Here is a 13,544-nt window from a genome sequence, read left to right as displayed (position 1 = left end):
CATGAATGAATGAATGAATGAAAACTTTATTAACAGATTGCAGAATGGGTACAGTACAGTACAGCTCAATACATACAATTGTTAAGGGGATGCAGACCAGAGAAAGACTTTCGTCTTGTTTACATCAGGGTCCCCCATTTTCAATTCATTATAACATAATGACATACAGATAGACAGTAGTGCTACATCTATACATGACATACCAGATTTGCAAATACAGTACTGTTTGAGATACGAAAATAGTCCAGAAAAGAGAGTATATACATTTGACGTATTATTATTGTATTGTGATATGTTTTGTTTCATGTTGGATTTTTTCTTTTTTTTTTTTTTTTTTATAATACAATAAATATCGGGGGGGGGGGGGGCCCGAGCTGTCAATCTCGCCTCGGGGCCCGTGGGGCATTCCAACCGCCACTGTGTGCGTGTGTGTGTTTACGTGCGTGCGTGCGTGTGTGTGTGTGTGTGTGTGTGTGTGTGTGTGTGTGTGTGTGTGTGTGCGTGCGTGCGTGTGTGTGTGTGTGTGATCATGACAATAACCAAATAGCTGAAACCATGTCCCACATCTTAAATGGTTGCCATGTATACAGGGGCCTCTACATAAGTAGGCATGACAGAATAGTAGATTTGATAGCGAAAGATATCTCTCTTATTTTTAGGTCCTCCATCACGCTGTTTAAGCATTCTACTGTGAAGCCAAGCATGTTCAACCTGTGCAATGATGATTCCATGTTCTCTAGTATTACAGCTAACACCCCTGATGTATTTGTGGTCCATTATTGAGGTTGGCTTTACTTTTGACTACAGCTTAGAAGAAGCCTTCCGAACCAAAATGCTGAAATACCAACAGCTACAGAAGACCATGTGCATGTGCACAAGTTGGTTGTGAGGGGCCTACAAATAGCCAGTCTCCCCAAAAGGAAGGCCAAGCAGTTAGCCAGGTACTGCTCAGTATCAGCTATTATAGGAAGCCGCTCAATTTGGAGGAGGCGCTGTTACCTTTTCCCATGATTCTGCCGTCCATGCACCTTGTACCTGACTGTTCTTCATAATTTTCTGATTGCACTCGCATTGTTTATGTCTTTTGTATGAGGCCTCCTTGTACTTCTGTTCATGTGGACATAAATAAACATTTCAAATGTGTGTGTGTGTGCGTGCGTGCGTGCGTGTGTGTGTTTGACACTTCCCACCAGGGTCCTATATGGATTGTGAATCCATGTGGGTCTTTCTCTTACTCTGGGCTTATAGAAAATTATTCTTTTGAGATCAAATAAAGGTTTGAAATGAAATGAAATTACAGGAATATTGAGGTCGCCCCCAGGCATGTCTGTAGGGGAGTAGCCAATTATTCTTTTGACTGTGTGTGTGTCTTTCTGTGGGGGTGTATGTATTAGGGTCAGGTACTATCCATGGGGGATAGTCAATCATGCCATGACGTCCTATGTGTGTGTTTGTGTGCGTGTGTGTGTGTCCACATGCGCTATAGGCAGTTAGTCATAACACACTTGATGTGTGTTTGTGTGTAATTGGCCACAAGGCATAGACAATCATGCGTTGACAACCTGTGTGTGTGTGTACTATCCATAGGGGGTTTAGATGATCAGTCACATGATGACCTACTACATGACATGAAAGCCTGTCACATCAAATTATCGCTCCTTGTCTCGCTCTCTCTTCTTCTCTGTCCCTCTCTCTCTTCTTCTCCTCTTCTATCTCGCTCTGTTTCCCTCTCTCTCTCTCAGTTGTATTTTTCTCCCTCTCTCTTTCCTACTGCTGCTGTCTCTCTTCCTATCACTCTCTCTCTCTCTCTCTTCCTCCCTTCCTATCCTATCACCTATCTCCCTCTCTCTCTCTCTCTCTCTCTCTCTCTCTCTCTCTCTCTCTCTCTCTCTCTCTCTCTCTCTCTCTCTCTCTCTCTCTCTCTCTCTCTCTCTCTCTCTCTCTCTATCTATCTCTCTCTCTCTCTCTCTCTCTCTCTCTCTCTCTCTCTCTCTCTCTCTCTCTCTATATATATATATATATATATTCCTATCCTATCACATGTCCCTCTCTCTCTCTCTCTCTCTCTCTCTCTCTCTCTCTCTCTCTCTCTCTCTCTCTCTCTCTCTCTCTCTCTCTCTCTCTCTCTATTCCTATCCTATCACATGTCTCTCTCCCTCTCTCTCTCTCTCTCTCTCTCTCTCTCTCTCTCTCTCTCTCTCTCTCTCTCTCTCTCTCTCTCTCTCTCTCTCTCTCTCTCTCTCACAAACACACACACACTAACTCGTCCTGCGCTCTCACTAACTCATTCTCTTGCCCCTCTCTCTCTCTCCCTTTCTCCCTCCCTCTCTCCCCCCCCCCCCCCTGTCTCTGTCATGTATCCAGGCTGTGTTCTGCATATCCTGACACAGCTGCTTCCATCAGACACCTGGAACCTAGAGCTGGGGTTCTCAACATAGAACATCTTCACTAACCCTTATGCTAAACCGCAAACCATCCACTCCAACTCAAACTGTCTCATTCAGACACAACCTAGGCTCCCTGTCCCCCCTCCACCCTCTCTCTCCCTGTCTCCCTCCACCCTCTCCTCTGACATCCCATCAGCTCTACCTTTCAGTGAGACTTTCTCCGCTCTCCCCTCAGATACGACCACTTCCACCCTATTATCAGCCCTCTCAACCTCCTGTGACAAGCTCTGTCCCCTCGCAAGAGAAGCCTGCCAGCCGCTCCTCACCCAGACCATGACTGATGGATGCCGTTGGAAAAACAGAGCCTGAGAGCAGCATAGAGGAAGTGCAGAAAGACCTGCCTCACTGGTGACATCATCACTTATCATGACCTTGTCAGTATTCTCCAAAAACATGACTACAGCCAGAGCCTCCTTCTCTCTGTCATGCCCCTCCAGGCATCCAGGGTTCCCGTCCACCTTAACTCTTGATTATCCCACTCTATCCATACCCAGCTACTCTCCCTCTCTTCCTCTCTCTGAGTACAGGATGGGGTGCAGGTGTGTGACACCGGAGGAACCACCTTGTCCTCCATCTATGGTCATCAGAGGATTACTTTTATTTTCATTTTTTAGGCCATTTAAATTGAATGATAATTAAAATATTCAAAAAAGCATATTTTAGCATGTTTTAAAAAAATAAAAGGATGAATGTGATTGTGGCGAACGACCATGCCAAAGGCACTGAAAACAGACCTTTTGGAAAATGCCTTCCAGGGTGGACATGTTTAAGTGTTCCAGACGGAAGAAAGATGGTGTGGGACTGATCAAGCGGAGATGGTGTGAGATGCTGATGGCACGAGGAGCAACACCATTGTGAATAACCCTGAACTCTGGTTTTGATTTGAAAACCAGTAGAATACATTTATGTCACCAGACAAAGCACAATCTCTGGAGGGCCTGAGACATTGTGGACACAGTTTGGTTTAGCTGGTCCATCTAATTTCTCTGTCCATTGCAAACTAGCCCCTGGTGTCGTGTTTTCCCTCACTGCTAATACTTCAATGTTGGGACTAGAGCTGGGATTGCAGGGGGATCAGGGGGACCCTGATGTAAACAAGACAAAAGTATTGGTCTGGTCTGCATCCCCTTAACAATTGTTTGTATTGAGCCGTACTGTATTGTACCCATTCTGCAATTTGTTAATAAAGTTTTCAATCAATCAATCAATTGCACATGTGAATACCCCTAGCCTGGCTCTTTGTCCTAACACTATGAACTGCCCTCTGGATGCTAACGTTAATGTTAATAGTTAGCAATGAAGGCCGCTGCTAACATTATTATTATTATAATTTTTTTTAATACTTATTGTAACACTGAAATTGATGTTCAGTTAGCCCTGGACTCCTTTGTAAATACATTTAATGTATTAGTTGACAAACATGCTCATTTAAAAAAAACTCTGCATTAAAGATAGAGTAATACCCTGATTTTCTCAGGAATTGTCAACCCTAATTAAAGACGGAAATGCTGCATGGTCTCGGGCAAGGTGTTCTGGAGACCCTCAACATTGGCTTTCTTTTAGGCAAATTAGGAACAAATGTACTGCAGTAGTAAGAAAATCTAAAACTGATTACTATCTGGAGTTGGTTACAAACTCATACTCTAATCCGGCAAAATTTGCGGTGTGCAGTGAATGTGAACAAAATAAAATCATCTCATTCTTTACCCTCTCATATTAAAGTTGAAAACTGTGTGATCTCTGAGCAGAGTGCAATTTGTGTTGCCTTTTTTGGCTGTGCACCCCCCGTCACCTGCCGACCTAGCTGACGCACCCCCCAATGCCCAACATAAAAAAGGTGACAGTCTATTCATAGGCGCACTAAAGGCATCAGGTTTAATCCTCTCACGTTCACAATAATTGGGAGAATAATAATATGAAACCAAGTAAAGATCCTCGCCTTAGCGAGCACACAACAATTAACCAGCTATCAATAGGAAGGTGTAGTCTGACGTCACTGGTTGTTCCACCCGTATAGGGATTTATCATTGCACAAAATGAGTTCCCTTCTATCACTAACATTAATGTTTAAGCATTTTTGGTTGAAATTAAATTTGGCGATTTTTTTTATGATTAATTGCGAATATCTTCATCTTGAGCTATAGATTGTGGATGAATAAGCACAGAAAGGTACACCATGCAAATGTTAATGCTTTATTTGTTTTAAACGAGACGATTTAGAAATGGGCAATGGGGAATTACATTGCGTTGGACAGAGGGTGGAACGCGAAAAACGGCAATGACGTACTAACCACTACACCTCCCTATCAGCAGCAGTTATTAACGAAAATGTAGGTAACACCAGTCATTTTACTCAAATTGCAACAAATTTTAAAAAACGTCACCACACGAAAGAACAAAATGAGAATTACATGCATAGACTCAAACTGATTGGCCAAAAAACTAAAACAAAATGCATTTTCATGAATTGACATTGGATGAAGTGCAGTGGCCTGCAGAAAGAGAGCGAGGGGGCAGATAGAGGGAAGGGAAGGGAGGGAGAGAGAGAGAAAGGTATATTCCCAGTAGGCCTGAGATGAATCAGAATTGCTTTTGCTTGGGTTCGTGTTGTTTTCTCTGTTATGTGGAGTCGTGTTCTACCTGCGTTTAATTTTAAATTAATATATTAAAACCAGCATTAACCTGGTAGCAATAATAATATTGATGGTTAATTACTTACCCTCGTTAACCGGACGGCCCAGGCGGGCCGTCACGCACTCGAGCACACTTCGCAGCACTTTGCCGTCGGCTTAATGCTACGGATGGGCCTGCATCTGTGCACAAAGCTCTGCGAAGTTTGTTGATTTGGCTTGAAGACAGTTTAATACGCAAGTCCTTCTCAACATCATGCAGTCTTTGGCAATATTTTGTCTTCACTGCTGTGAGAGCAGAGAATCCAGCCTCACATAGTTAGCTTGTGGCGAAGGGCATTAAAATCCTCACGGTTTGGATTGCCAGGTCTGGGTATGCTCTCATTGCTTTGGTCCAAAAATCCACAAGTGGCTTTAGTTTGAACCGCAGCAGCGCTCCATCAGATGGTCAATCAGCTGTTGCTGCTGTTGTAGTGACAGGAGGGGAAACTTCAAATGGGTTGAATCCACGTCTGAGATGCATCCATAGGCGGGAAATATGTCCATAGCTGCTCAGCGAGTTGGTTGAGGTGTTCTGTTATTAGGCTTTTTACAGGTTCTCCCATGACAACTTTGTTTCCCTCCAAGAACGCATGAAGGAAACACATGAGAATAATATATGCTGCCACAATAATAGCGCACTGGTCCCGGTTGCGCGTCTATGGCATTTTGGCAGGAACTAAAGAGCATTTTGGATACATATTATTTTTTTTATTATTAAAAGTATGTCTTTAATTGAATTTTTTTTTGAATTTCATGATTTACACAGTTAAGATCCCCATTTAAAATAACGTATATTAGTTATATTTATTAGTAAAATAACACCATAGCACCGCCATTAGCCTTTTCATGTCACGCACCCCCAAGAGGGTGCTCGCGCACCACAAGGGGTGCGCGCGCACCACAGTTTGGGAACCGCTGCTCTACAGGATGCCCTTACTAGTCTTAAATTGGTTCTTAATGCCAGTAAGACAAAGTGTATGTTGTTTTCAAGAGCAAGGAATATTAACTTTGACAGGGGCGGACTGGGACACAAATTCAGCCCGGGATATTCAGACGCACCAGCCCATGCACCGGCCCCGAAACTGGCCCACACAACGGCCGTTATGAAACACTCGTGCACAGTGCACACACACACGCATGCACGCACGCACGCACGCACGCACGCACGCACGCACGCACGCACGCACACCGTTACTTCCTGTCATTGGCATACATTTTTTTTTTTTGCCTATAGGGATTAAGGATACATGAAGTATTAACTACACCATAATAATATTGAGGTTTTGATCCATAGAAAGGTCTGTGCTATAGTTAGCAATGAAGGCCGCTGCTAACATTATTAGAGAACAACAAAAACACACTATGAACTGCCCTTCGGATGCTAACGTTAATGCTAATAGTTAGCAATGAAGGTGGCTGCTAACATCATTAGCAAGCAACTAAAAAACAAACTGCACATTCCAGATGGTGCTTTTATTGGGGTGATCTCTACATAGAGTAGAGATGGTGGAACATCATGACATGTGGTTTCAACTTCATCATGGATTGGGTGAGTGGTCATGTCATGTGGTCACGTGCAAATTATGCTATAGTAATCGGTCCAAAGTGTTCGGGTCTTGAGATGGTCAGTGTAGGAGATAATCTTTAACTTTTTTTGACCAGAGGTTTAGCTTGGTTGTGACTGGAATCCATCACTGGATATATCATATATATGCAAAGAAGTTAATGTGTACTATTACTGTTATGTACAGGGACGCAGGAAGGGGGGGTGCGGGGGGTGCTGCAGCACCCCCTCTCAATTATTGCAAAAAAAATATATATATATATAATTTTTTTTTTTTTTTTTTATGGCAGTATTTATATATTTGTATATACTGTAACTGTATAACTGTAACACTGTATATTATAAGTTTATCCTGCTCAAAGCACGTCACCATTTTAATATTGTGTGTATTCAGCCGTACTGTATTGTAGCCATTCTCCAATATGTTAAATAAAGTTTTCATTCATTCATTACACTACTGTATGTACACAATCATACGTGTAAAACCGAGTAGATTTTCGAGTGATGACAGACTGTCACAGACTGATTGAATGACAGGTGAAACAACTAATTGTATTCACCTCCTGTCTCCCGCCCTTCCCACTCGCCACGAACCACTGAGCTACTGTGATACAGTGCTTGCGCAGTCAGTCGATTTGAGCTAGTAGTCAGACTTTGCTAGCACAGAATGTCTCACTCGCAGAAAAGAAAAATATCAGATTTATTTTCTAAACGTCCCGCCGGTCCCAGTGACAGTCCCACTAAATCTGATAAACGTCAGAGAGAGACAGAGACGACAGGTTCAGCCTCAGCATCAGGTATTGAAGAGTTAACTGAGTCTGTTCCCCTATACCCCCCCTCGGGCGCCAGGGGCTTCCACTGAGGGGTGATGCAAATAGGGATGGGGTGTTATGGCAGCTCATGATGGAAAGAGTGCGCACCGAGTCTGATCCCGAGTTGAAGAATTGGCTCCAAAAGAGAGACAACTGGATGTCCAACAACATCCAAAACGAAATCTTACATGATTTCATGATATTCAGCGACAAATTAGAGGCAAAGCATCCAAAAGCCCAATCTTTGGCTTGAGCGCTGACGGAACCACTGATGTCACTCACTGGAAAAGAACAATTCTCGTGTAATATACAGTTAGCCGATGACAACTTGGAAGCTCAGAACTTCTTTTGGGGTTTTTACAATGCCCGGCCCAGACACAACAGTCGAGACGCTGTTTTTGTGTATAAAATACTTTTACGCCTCGACCTGCCCATGGAGAGGCTGATAGGATACTGTTTTGACGGGGCCAGCAACATGTCTGGGGGGTACAGGCTAGACCAGGGGTTCCCAAACTTTTCAGGCCGCGACCCAAAAAAAACGGTGTCAGAGAGCCGCGACCCCCACTATTATAGGAGGTAAAAACATTTATTTTAAATGGAAATGTATGGTTGAAACATGCAAACGTTCAAACGCACACACACTAATAAGCATTGGAGGCTTTTAACCAGGGCCGGACTGGGGAAATCATTCAGGCCAGGAAATATAGCCCCAGTCAGGCCACTTTTTAAGCAGGGGGTCTGGGGGTCCCCCACTAGGAATTTCTTTGTTACAAAGACTTAATTTCCTGCATTCTGGTGCAGGCATTTTTTTTATTTGTACCCTTTAAATGCCAGTGTTTGTGATGGCATCACAACTTATTGTTAAAAAACAGGCTAGCATATGTATGATTAGCAACAACACAGATTTTTATGGATTTTCAGTTTTTTTCTAATTGATAAATACAATATTTTATTCAACTTCAGCCCTGATCATAACACCACATATTCATTTTATAATTATAACCCTTTAAATGCCAGTGTGTGTGATGGCATATATTTGCAATATATCAAATGCAAAGTACATTTTTCTGGGGGGGATTATTACAGGCTAGCATGTGTCAATGATTAGCAGTTTTTCGTAAGGATCCCGCCTCCACCAATCACATGCGGCTCCCTTTGTGTGTGTGTGAGAGCAAGAGAGAGAGAGAGAGAGATAGTTCTCCAACTTGTGTGAGTTGCAGTGATCTCCTGGTTGTTCCCCACCTAGGTTATCTAACTATTGCGCTGGTGCAAATAGAAACACTGGCCTGGCCTGCTTCTAAGTTCAGTGGCCTGACAAAAAAAAAATAAAAATGATTTTTTTTTTTTTTTTTTTCTTCATCTGGCGACCCCCCAGCACCCCCTGCCGTTTTATAGTTCCCGCGTGCCTGGTTATGTAATACTGTTGTAAATTGTTTTTCAGTTTCTGATTGTTCAATGCCCCACAGTTAAAGGGGGAGGGGTCAACATCAGACAGTTCATAAAACTTAGTTTAGTTAAAAATTAAATTAAAGAGAGAGAGCATACTGTACAGAGGTACAGTATGATAATGTAGGAATATATATTTCTAATTAATTATATGCCAATATCGAATCAATTTGATGCTTTGAATTCAGAACAATTGCATTTACAATGAATATTAGGTTAGAAAATACAAATGCCAGATTGAATGTGACTTTCTTTGATCTAATGTCCATTTGTTCATTTGATTACATCTGTTCCCATCTTGTATTGTACAATAAAAAAAATAAAAATGCAAAAAAAAACACACACCCACTTCCGGTCTTCTATCTTTTTTCAAATATCGCGATTCAACCCCAATTGTGAGCCCAGTATCGCGATTTAGTAACCGAATTTAGTAACCCTTAGCTTATCGCAGTAAAAGCTAAATGAAAGCCGACAACGTCAATGAAGCCTTGTCTGTCGGAGCTAATATTAATCACCAGCGGCGGGCTCTAGTGGGATGAACGAGACGTATTGGATATTAAGGAGCTCTGCCATATGGTACAGTTACGCTGATGCCTAATGGAATGACACTGATTACGCTGAGGAATTTCCCTGATGTATCGCCAGTCATTTGCGACGGCACGGCGTCAGTATAATACTGACGGAGCGGCGGTGATATTTAACACCACGCAGCTGTCTTTGGAGTCAACTCTTCAGAAACTTTGTACCAACGGAAAAACAGCCTCATTTTCACGTTGGTTTACAATCAATCAGTCAAACGTTTACATTTGACTGTATATTACTGTATATTTCCGAATTTAGAATGTATATACGTATTTTAGAATGTATATCTCTGACTGTGTATTTAAATTTTAATTGTATTTATTATTATTATTCCTATTCTATTTTAGACTTTTGACTAACTGAATGTTCACTGTGAGATATCTGTGGTGCTGAATTTCCCTTGAGATTAATACAGTTTTCTATTCTATTCTAATCTACAGTAAGTTAAATTGAAATTAAAAACAAAATGTGTCAAAAGGTTACTGTATGTATTTTTTTTATGATATTTATGATTTATGGGTTACTCAGGCCTGAAGATGCTGGAACTTACTGAGTGGGGGTGATGTCAGGCGACAGAGTGTCATGTGACTACAGTAGAAGTTACTGAGTGGGGGATGGTGTCAGGCTACAGAGTGTCATGTGACTACAGTAGAACTTACTGAGTGGGGGATGGTGTCAGGCTACAGAGTGTCATGTGACTACAGTAGAACTTACTGAGTGGGGGTGATGTCAGGCGACAGAGTGTCATGTGACTACAGTAGAAGTTACTGAGTGGGGGATGGTGTCAGGCTACAGAGTGTCATGTGACTACAGTAGAACTTACTGAGTGGGGGTGGTGTCAGGCGACAGAGTGTCATGTGACTACAGTAGAACTTACTGAGTGGGGGTGATGTCAGGCGACAGAGTGTCATGTGACTACAGTAGAAGTTACTGAGTGGGGGATGGTGTCAGGCTACAGAGTGTCATGTGACTACAGTAGAACTTACTGAGTGGGGGTGGTGTCAGGCGACAGAGTGTCATGTGACTACAGTAGAACTTACTGAGTGGGGATGATGTCAGGCGACAGAGTGTCATGTGACTACAGTAGAACTTACTGAGTGGGGGTGGTGTCAGGCGACAGAGTGTCATGTGACTACAGTAGAACTTACTGAGTGGGGGTGATGTCAGGCGACAGGTTGTCATGTGACTACAGTAGAACTTACTGAGTGGGGATGATGTCAGGCGACAGGGTGTCATGTGACTACAGTAGAACTTACTGAGTGGGGGTGATGAAAGGCGCTATAAAAATGTGATTTATTATTATTATTATTATATGGCTCCGCCATTTTGAATCCATTTGCAACGCGGATTCTTGCTAAATATACACAGAAGGTAGACACACTAACTGCGCTCCAATATATGCCAATAACGTTCAGTTTTGTGGTAGATAATCCAGAGAAATAAGAGAAATAACAAATATTCATCGACAAGTCATTTGCATGCAGGAGGCTGGCATGTGCTAGGTAATGTAGTTTTTCGAAATTGCAATGCTCATTGAGAGCTCTGGATGTCCTATCCTCATATGACTACAAACCAAATTGTGACGCAAATTCAAAAGGCGGATATTCGCTAAATTATTAACACATTTGATGAACTAAAATCTCACTAATAACACTTAAGCTATTGGTAAACAAACTTATTGTTGAAAATATACACTATGACTGCTGTTTTGACAGGATTAGGGTATTTACTCTAAAACATTATGTCATACAGTCTGGAGAGATTGATTTATGACGTGATGTCATCTGCGGTCCGCCGGCAGACCGCTCGGGCTAAAGAGGTTATTAAACATGAATTTGACTTACTTGATTTCATCACTATTATTAGATACATTAATTTACATTATTTCTCTTACGAACCTCCTACGAGGTTATTTCCGAGGAAACTTACGAGTATGTTGCTGCATGGGGTCCAATGATGGATGATGTCAGGCGACAGGGTGTCATGCGACTACAGTTGCGGTGAGTTATGTGCGTGGGTATTAAGGAACTCTGCCATATGTTACAATCATGCTGATGCACAATGGAATACCACTGATTGAATTACTGAATTCCCTTCATGCAGAGGTCGCAATTCGCTGTGGTATGGCAGTGATTATAGTAATAATAAATGAACGAATGTCCTTGAATGTGACCGTGAAATAACTAGCCGCCAGGATAACAAGACCAAAGTGTATATAAGGAATGGCCTCTCTGGTATTATAGCTCTTATAGGTTAAAACAGTTACCATAGATGGACTGGAAAGAAATAACCTTGAAATCGTGTCTATTGAATACAGCCATGGTGCTCGAGAGAGAGATGCAACACCCACCATATAGCACAGACTGCCCTGCAAACCTGCCCTTAGTCATGAATATTTATGACAATAACAAGTAGTTAAAGGCATCCCCGGCCGCGTCCTAAAAGTCTGTGCCGACCAACTGGCCCCGGTATTCACTGACATCTTCAACCTGTCCTTGGAACAGGCTGTCATCCCCACCTGTCTGAAGAAGTCCACCATCATCCCTGTACCCAAAAAATCTACGCCCGCTTGCCTCAACGACTACCGCCCTGTAGCCCTCACCTCCATAGCCATGAAGTGCTTTGAGAAGCTAGTGAAGGGCTACATCTGTTCCTCCCTCCCCATCAACCTGGACCCTCTGCAATTTGCATATCGCCCCAACAGGTCCACGGAGGACGCCATAGCCCATGTGCTGCACACAGCAGCATCACACCTGGACAAGAGGCAGGGGAACTATGTGAGAATGCTGTTCATCGACTACAGCTCAGCATTCAATACCATAGTCCCCTCCAAACTCATAGCCAAGCTCAGGGACCTGGGCTTGAACTATGACCTCTGCCAGTGGGTCTTGGACTTCCTGACGGGCAGACCCCAGGTGGTAAGAGCCGGCAACTGCACCTCCTCATCCATCACGCTCAACATAGGGGCCCCCCAGGGCTGTGTTCTGAGCCCCCTCCTCTACTCCCTGTACACACATGACTGCGTAGCACAGCGGAACAACAACACCATCATCAAATTTGCTGATGACACAGTAGTGGTGGGCCTGATCTCTGCCAACGACGAAAGGGCCTACCTGGAAGAGGTAGAGAACCTGTCACAGTGGTGTCAGGAGAACTGCCTCTCCCTGAACGTCAGCAAAACAAAAGAGATGATTGTGGACTTCAGGAGGTCGGGGGTCAAGGACTACAGCCCCCTCAGCATCGACGGGGCACCGGTTGAGAGAGTGAACAGTTTCAAGTACCTCGGAGCCCACATATCCGAGGACTTGACATGGACCACACACATTGACAGTGTTGTGAAGAAGGCACGACAACGCCTCTACTTCCTCAGGCGCCTAAGGAAGTTCCAAGTCAGTCAGAAGATCCTTAGGAACTTCTACTCATGTACAATAGAGAGCATCCTGACCGGCAACATCACCTCCTGGTTTGGGAATAGCACTGCACAAAACCGTAGCAGACTACAAAGAGTGACACGTTCAGCCGAACGCACAATTGGAGGGGGGCTTCCCACCCTCCAGAACATTTACAACAAGCGGTGCAAGGGGAAGGCTAAGAGAATTATTAAGGACTCGAGCCACCCGAACAACTGCCTCTTTGAACTGCTGCGGTCAGGCAAGCGATACCGGAGTCTTAAGGCGAGCACAGAAAGACTCAGAAGAAGCTTCTATCCCCAGGCCATCAGGCTGCTAAACGAACAATAATCACTATGCAACAACCATCAAATGCACACAGCACACACACCCACACGCACACACTCACTCAAACAAACAACACACTGCAGCACCCACTCTCCACACTTTAGATCACACAAACACACTTACACTTTATATTTATTGATAAAGGATTTGCACTACAACTCGTCCTACTGTGAATTGTACCTAAATTGCACCTCGTCCCATTTCTCCATTTCTGCCTTGCACTATATAGTATTGTATATTAGTACACTGCACAGTATTGTATATTGTATGGTAACTACGTCTAT

Source organism: Notolepis coatsorum (assembly GCF_963971535.1).
Source record: "Notolepis coatsorum genome assembly, chromosome: 16".
In the NCBI taxonomy this organism is placed as follows: Eukaryota; Metazoa; Chordata; class Actinopteri; order Aulopiformes; family Paralepididae; genus Notolepis; species Notolepis coatsorum.
The sequence above is the reverse complement of the archived record's forward strand: the minus strand, read 5'-3'. Positions refer to the sequence as shown.